The sequence below is a fragment of the Pteropus vampyrus genome, unplaced genomic scaffold (genome assembly GCF_000151845.1).
Source record: "Pteropus vampyrus isolate Shadow unplaced genomic scaffold, Pvam_2.0 Scaffold108, whole genome shotgun sequence".
Lineage (NCBI taxonomy): Eukaryota > Metazoa > Chordata > Mammalia > Chiroptera > Pteropodidae > Pteropus > Pteropus vampyrus.
The window spans coordinates 3,706,199-3,714,704 of NW_011888889.1; the positions used below are offsets into that span (position 1 = coordinate 3,706,199).

The 8,506-nt window shown below is 33.8% G+C and overlaps 1 non-coding gene and 1 pseudogene across 1 annotated transcript; both read right to left on the reverse strand.

Moving 5' to 3' along the window:
* Positions 1 to 2,688: 2,688 nt before the first annotated feature.
* Positions 2,689 to 2,807, reverse strand: LOC111743171. The gene has a single exon (XR_002781592.1). It is a non-coding gene; the product is annotated as a 5S ribosomal RNA (ribosomal RNA).
* A 4,182-nt stretch (positions 2,808 to 6,989) lies between these two features.
* On the reverse strand, positions 6,990 to 7,103 carry LOC111743192 (annotated as a pseudogene).
* Between the last annotated feature and the right edge of the window lie 1,403 nt (positions 7,104 to 8,506).

An 8,506-nucleotide genomic window follows, 5' to 3' on the forward strand; every position in this document is an offset into this window, starting at 1 on the left:
GATTACTACAATAAGTTTAATTAATATCTACCACCACACAGTTACACATTTTTTTTCTTTTGATGAGAACTTTTAAGATCTACTCTCTCAGCAACTTTCAAACACAGTCATGCCTCATTTAACAATGGGGATACATTCTGAGAAATGTGTCATTGTATTTTGCAAACATCAAAGATTACGCTTACACAAAATTAGATGGTACAGCCTATTACACACCAAGGCTATATGGTATAGACTATCACTCCTAAGCTACAAACAGGTACCGTATGTTACTGTACTGCATACTGTAGGCAACTGTAACATCATGATAAGTATGTGTGTATCTAAACATATTTAAACATAGATAACTATTTTTATATAAGTAGAAAGAGTAGATGCTAAAGTAAGGATAAATATTATAGTATAGTAAATATATAAACCTGTAACATAGTCATTATCATCATTATCAAGTATTATGTACTGTACATAATTGTAGGTGCTATACTTTTATGTGACTGGCAGCACAGTAGGTTTGTTTATACCAGCATCACCACAAACACGTGAGTAATGCACTGAGCTAAAACATTACCATGGCTATAACATCACCAGGCAATAGAAATTTTTCAGCTTCATTATAATCTTATGGGGCCACTGTTGTGTATATGGTTCATCGTTTACCAAAAATATTATTATGTGGAGAATGAGTATATACGAGAAAGTATTGTTAACTATAGTCGTGCATATAAGTACATTATTTTGTAACTGTAAGTTTGTACCTTTTAACCACCTTCAGCCTTTTGCCCATCCCCCACCCTTGCCTCTGGCAACCATCAATCTGTTCTCTTTATTTATGAGTTCATTTTTTTTTTAAAAAAGATTCCACATATAAGTCAGATCATACAGTATCTGTTTTTCTCGGTGTGACTTATTTCACATAGCATCTGCTCCTCTATCTTAAGGGCTTTTTTTGTCCTCCCTTCAATTTCTTTCTGTCTCAAAGAATATTATAATCCTTTATCTCAGAGTTAAAAATATTTTAAAAGATTGAAGAGAGATTCAAGGGTATTCCCTGGTTCCAGACATACTTCTCCCTGACTGGAATGAATCCTGGAACAGAAAATGGACACTAGTGGCGAAACTGGTGAAATTTGAATAAGCTCTATAGTTTAGTTACTAATACCATATCAATGTTAATTTCCCAGTTTGGGTAATTTTACTAGTCACATAAGTTGCTAACATTAGAGGAAGCTGAGCGAAGAGTATATACGAACTCTGTGCTATTTTTAAAAAATTTCTTTGATAGCTATAAAGCTTTTCAAATTTTTGATCAGATTTTGTGTTGTTTTGGTTTTTAAATGATAGTTTTATTGAGATATAATTCATACACCATAAAATTCACTCTTTAAAAATGTACAATTTGGAACTGTGCAACTGTCACGACTATCTAATTTCAGAACATTTTGTCACCTCAAAAACAGATCCTATACTCATTAGCAGTCATTCATCCTCCCCCTCTTCCAACTCTGCCCCCTGGTAATCATTAATTTAGTTTCTATCTATGAATTTGCCTGGTCTTGACATTTATATAATGTGTCTTTTTTTTTTTTTTTTTTTACTGGTTTCTTTCACTTAGTATGATGTTTTCAGGATTAATCAATATTGTAACATGTCAATATTTCACTTCATTTTATGGTTAATATACCACATTTGTTTATCTATTTATCAGTTGATGGGCATTGGGATGTTTCCATTTTTTTGGATGAATAATGATACTATAAACATTCATGTGAATGTTTTTGTGTGGAGCTATGTTGTCCCCTTTCTTGGGTATATAACTAGAAGTAGAATTGTAAGTTCATGTGGTAATACTATGTTTAATACTTTAAAGTTCTGTCAAACCATTCCAAAATGGCTGCATCATTTTATATTTATTTCCACCAGCTATATAGGAGTTCCAATTCTACATACCCTCCCAAACACTCGTGTGTTTGTCTTTTCAATTTTAGCCATCCTAGTGGGTATGAAGTGATAGCTCATTGTGGGTTTGACTTGCATTTCCGTAATGACTAACGATGCTGAGTATCTTTTCATGTGTTTATTGGACATTTGCTTTTTTTTTTTTTTTTTGGAGTAATGGCTATTCAAATTCTTCACCCATTTTTAAATAGAATTATTTATATTTCTATCTTTAAGTTGTAAGGATTTTTTTTATATATTCAAGGCACAATTCCCTTATCTGATAAATAATTTGCAAATATTTTCTCTCCCATGAGTTGTTTTTTAATTTTCTTGATGGTAGCCTTTGAAACACAAAAGTTTGTAACTTTGATGCTGTCCAATTTATCTATATTTTTCTTTTCTCATTTGAGCTTTTGGTGTCTTATTAAAGAAACTATTGCCTAATCCAAGCTCATATAGATTTACTTTTATCTTTTCTTCTAAGTGTTTTATAGTTTTAGCTATTACATTTAGATCAATGATTCACTTTGAGTTAGTTCTTATACAGTATATGGTGTGAAGCAGGAGCTCAATTTCATTCTGTTGCATGTGGATATCCAGTTGTTCTATTGCCATTTCTGGAAAAGCTCTCTGTGCTAGTTATTTTATTTTATTTTTTTATTTTATTTTTTTTAGGCGAGGCAACCCTTGGTTGACCTCATAGATTGCAAGGGCCTTGTCAGCTTACAATCCCTTATTTTTTATTTTTTACGCCTACAGCACCTGGTCTTCATAGGTGGTCTCCCATCCAAGTACTAACCAGGCCCAACCCTGCTTAGCTTCCGAGATCAGGTGGGATCAGGCTTGTTCAGGGTGGCATGGCTGTAGACTCTGTGCTATATTTGCAAATTTTTCTGTAAGTGCAAAGTTATTTCAAAATAAAAAGTTTTGAAAAAGATTCAAACAATTGTTTTTTGCTTTTGGTACTACCTCGTGGTTTTGCCATTCTATAATCTAATCTCCCCAGTGATTTTAGGAAGCACAAAATCATGAGAGTATCTAATATTGGCAACGATAAAAGGCTACTCTTACCAAGCTTCTCAAAGCTGCTAATGTTAAGTTTACCAGTATGTATTTTTGCCTATGTGTCTACTGGGCTATCCCATGAAAAGGGAATGAAGGGAAGACTCCTCCATTCTCGTATAATAAATCCATTCCCACAATCCCTCCTCTCTGAGACTTTCCATCTGTTTCTTAATGTTCTATCAAAGCAATTCTCTAATTTTCATCTCATGATAGCCCATTGTCATGTACAAGCTTCAAAAAACCATACCAGCAGGGTATTAGGCCATGTTGCAAGTACTCTTGCCATAATGTTAAACACTGAATTATTTCATTAAATTATCCCTTCACCATTCTGTATTCTGTATCTACCCCAGTTTAAAGCCATCTCATACATTCTTGAGGATCCTGCTGCTACATATTAGCTAGGTGTTATGTTTCCTTCATTTTATAAACATTTCCTCCTATACTCTAGATTGTTCCTGTTCAGACTGTGCTGAGTCCTGACCTTGGTTATTTTCCTGGAGGTAGTGGGGAACGCTGGGAGCAGATGTTGAGGATAAGCATTACATCTGAAGATATTTACCAAATGTTTAGATTTCCAGGCAAGGGGAGGCTACTCTCCTTTATTCGGAACTAGGTGCCTTAATTAAATAAATAGATCATTTAGTCATCAAGTACTTTTGAGTAATTACCACTGCCAGGAACACTTCTGCTTGTTTTTATTTTTTGGAGATTCATCTCTCCTATTAGAGGCAACAGATTTTTTTTCCCTGTCTGCCAAAATTCTCTAAGAACAATTAACTAGTGATTTCATCTTTTGTAACTGGGTTTAATCAGTGGTTTAAACTTTAGCGTTAATGAATGTAGCCCTTAGAGGAGAACAGGAAATCAAATACAAATGTGGTTTTATCAGTATATTTGGTAAGACCTTATCCCTGGTCACTCTGTAGCTATTGCTATTAGCTCAGGGTGTATGTTGTGTGTTCATTAAACAAGCAATCATGTAACAGAATAAAATTGGTTGAAGAAAAGAAAAAAGGACATACGAAAATCTCATTAAACATATAATTACTAAACTGATATGGAAAAGACATCGGAAAGCCAATACTATCAAATACTGATAATACAGCTAGCTATTCAAAGTTAATTCTGGAAGTGTGCTAGCTTTAGAATGCCTTTTTACTCTTTCACCATATTTCTAGAATTATCCTTACATATTGAAAAAGAGATGGAGAAGGAAAAATTACTCTCTAACCTATCCTATATTGGAGAACCAAAGAGAAGAATTTTAAAAAAGGATATTTAATGTTATCTTTCCTTGTCCTCAATAATCTAAGAAAAATGATAATGGAAAAAAGGGCCAGTATTCTTGACTTATTTTTGACCCACAGGAATAATTTTCTTTTAGTATAGGATGCACACTTGTTTTTTTCCTGTGTACTTAAATTGGAAAATTAATCATAACTTATGCAATAAGCAGTTTCTCTTTTGAGCTATAGGGCTGCATTTGTGGCTATATTTTAGAGAGTTCAAAAGATTTATTTTTCTGTTTTTGTTTCTGGTTGTTGTCAAAAGTAATTCTCTTTACCACTCTGGCTCACACTGAAGTTTTCTCTTCAACCAACTTTTGAAAGCACCATAGGTGGAAGGGCAGCAATGTCAACTACAGTAGCTTACAAAGGATATAAATGTGAATGGCATCTCTCGCTTCATAAACAATTTAATTGGAAATTGTTTTCTCTCCCTGCAACCCTACACCCTTCTGGTTTGTATGCTCTTAATCTCAAGAAAAAAATAATAATTTCATCAGGCTCCACAACAATGGTCCAGAGAGAAAGAAGTCTGTCCAGATCCAGTACTGGGGCATTTTCTAATTTTGCCATATCCTGAAATGGTTAATATTTTTAATTACATTAACACATTTTTTTTCCCTAAAAAAGGAATGAAAAACTATAGCAATCACAAGCTAGCAAATCTACCAAAAACTCAAATCTTTTAGAAATAAGAATTTATGTTACTCTGCAAAAGCACACTGACCAGCTGAGATACTGAATAAAAAAAAAAAGGAATGTAAATGGGAAGTGGAAAATAAAATTAATATTAGTAATTTATTCCAGATAATAGGAACTAAGTGGCATACCCAGAATATTTGCAATGCAGAGCAGAGAATTTATCAATATCTGCCACGTGGTTGAAAGCCTCTAAAATGGCCCTCAGTGATCCCTGTCTCTTGGTAGTCATATTATTGTGTAGTCTCCTTCCACATTGTATCAGGGTTGGTATGTGTGACTGACAGAACATAACACAAGTGATGCTATATACTTCCAAGTTTAGATTATTAAAAAACAAAACAAAAAGCAAACAAACAAAAAGCATGGTTTCTGTTACAGATTACTTGCTCTGGGGAAAGCCATGTGGTAAATATTCTAAGGAGAAGATAACATGGCAAGAAACTGGAGCTTTCTGCCAATAGCCATGTGGATGAATTTGGAATCAGATTCTCCAGAGCCAAGCAAATTTTCAGTGACCGAAGCCCAGTTCAACAGCTTCGCTTCAGCTTCATGAGAGAACGTGGTATAGAATCATCCAGCAAAACCAGGCTTGCTGCCTTCCTGACTCTCAGAAACTGTGAGATATTAAATTCTTGTTTTTAAGCTGCTAAATTGTGGGGCAATTTGTTATACATCAATAAATAAGTATGTATATCCTTCTTATATCTGATAAAATTACTTTTAGTAATAATAATAAAATAAATAATAATAGCCAGAAAACAAATGCAGACAATGAAAATATTCCTATTTTAAACTTGTATATATAATTGTGCTAGTTTCAAATAAAAATTAAACATTTGAAAAATAAATATTATAGTACCATAAAGAAATGAAGGGTTAGTATTTTTAATTAGATTAACACTTTTTTTTTCTAAAAAGGGAATGATTTATATCTATGTTGTAGTTTCTGTTTGGGAGACATCTGCAAATATGTTGATATTTTTGTTAAAATTTATCTTCTATCATATTTACGTTCAATATACAGGATAGCCATATTTGTCAATCTATGTTAGCTTAGTTGACAAGTACTTATTAATTCAATTTCAAAATTATTTTTTACACATTGCAACAGGTATGAAATGGCTTTAAAAAGTCTTACCTACTGTCTTTTTCTTCTCCTTTATTATCATTTTAAACCCTGTTGGTAGCGAATCATGCTAAACTTTGTTTTCTCTTTATCCGTCAATGCCTATAAAAAGAAAGTGATTTCTTATCATCTTTCAGCCCTGTGTCACTGGAATTTGTTCTCTAGATGTTCCAGATTGTATTTCTTCAGAATTTTTCTTAGCTGTATGTGATGTTGAAGACATTACATGTTTCTAAGTAGGTCTGACTCTATCATGGTGATTTCTCTTTATCTGTAAAAATTGAACTTTCTTCAGCTCAGAAATATTTTCATTTATAAAACCACTTTTTGTTCTGCTCTAATTTTTATTATCTTTTCTTCAGAAATTCCTACTACTCATGTTGTCAAATAGCTATTGTCTGTTTTGTATCTCTCATCCTTTTTCTCATTTTTTAAAACAGTTTAATCTTTCCTTCTACATTCTGGAGAAAATCTCCTTTATAATAACCCACTTTTCTTTCAAACTTTCTGCAGTATTTATTCTCCTACTGCAGTTCTCTCATTCTGTCTTACTCTCATAATCTTCCTTTTAATTTCTACTGGACTTTTGGTTATCCTTTTTTATCTTCTTTCAGAATTTTGTCATGTTATCTCATATTTATCATGTCTTGCTCACACACCTCATTTTTTTATAGAATTTTGCATGAATGCACATAATTTATTTCCTCTTATACATTTCCTATGAAAGTATGCTCTGTGAATGCTAAAGTCTCCTTTCATTTTGTTCATCCTTTTATTTCAGAACTTTATCATATTTATTATGTCTTGTTCACATGTGTATCTGTTATGGGGTCTATCCAAGTTTGGTATTTTCCTTTTTTTTTTTTTTACACCTACAGCACCTGGTCTTCCTAGGTGGTCTCCAAGTACTAACCAGGCCTGACCCTGATTAGCTTTTGAGATCAGACAGGATCAGGCTTGTTCAGGGTGGCATGGCCGTAGATGGTTTGGTATTTTCTGTAAAGTGGAGTGCATGGGTTCACCATGGATTTTCAAAAATGTAGTGAGTGGTTTCAGAATTTTCCTTCCAGAAATTTATATTATGAGCTTAGTGATTCAGAGACCCAACAGAAGTGTTAAGCCCAGAATTGTGAGTGATCCCAGAAGAAATTTCAGCTTTATCTTACTTCTCTGTATTTGACAAAATTGTTCTGCTAGAAAGCAGTTTTCTTTTGGAGCTGTTAAGTCAGAAACTGTGTGAACAGATGGAGATTTTACCCGACTTGCAAGTTAGCCTGCTGTAGTTCCATAGACCTGGAAATAGATATGAATTTTCCATCTCTATCTATCTCTACCCCTACCTCCACCTCCATCTCTTGACCACCTTTGGGTCAGAGAAAGAGACTATTATTACTTACAGCAAAAATGGCAGCCAGAGCAGCATCTTGCATCAAATTCTCGTGTTCCAATACCCATCAGGGTGATATGATTTGATGAGGACTGGATAGACTAGGTTTAGGTAAGAAACCCTGAAAGTGAGAAACAGTTTTTATGGGACTGCTAGAGGAAGATATTACTCAGTACCTTGGAATATAAGCAAATCTCTTCTAAGGGTATGAGGGGAGAGGTGCCTCTAGTTTTATTGCTCTGGAATATAAGTAAATGTCTAGGGAGAGAAAGAAGGTTCTATCTTTACTACTCTGGAACATCTCAGGAAAGTACATCTTAAATCTTTCCAGAGGGAAACACTAACTCTATGTTCCAAGATTGTTTATTATTTAATATGTCTTTTCCTCAGAAGGCCCTGAAAATGCAGGAGCATGAGAAATCCATAGAGAGCCATCTCCCAACAGAAGCCTGATTTATACCACAGCACATGTTGTGGCTTTCTCTAGACTCCTTAACATTGATACCTGTTCTACCAGGTCTTGTCTTGGCTGTTCCCAGATAAGTCCTGCCATTCTTCTGATATTCTGCTTAAAACTTTAAACTTCAAGAAGAGTTGCTTTTGAAGTCTGATATATTTTGTGGCTAAACACATCCTAGAAGGATACCTGTACCATGATCTCCTTTCCCCTCCAATCTGTCTTTAGAACTAAATCAAGCAAAAATCTCATATTATCACTTAGGAATATACTCTGCTTTTTCAGAAAATAGAGTTGTGTTTTAACTTCGACTTGTGTGCACCTCTTAGTTTTTAAATTTTTATTTGCGGCATATTTCTATCAGAAATTCTAAATATAAGGCACATGAGGGGTAGACTTCTGTAAGGTCTAATTCCAATGCGTCATCTTTTTAACATTTTATTGGGTTTTGGGTAAGAACACAAAGAACACAGAGGCCTGTTCTCAGCTCGTCATTTTAACTGTTATAAAATTATTTCTATCTTAAGAAAATTAATATTTTT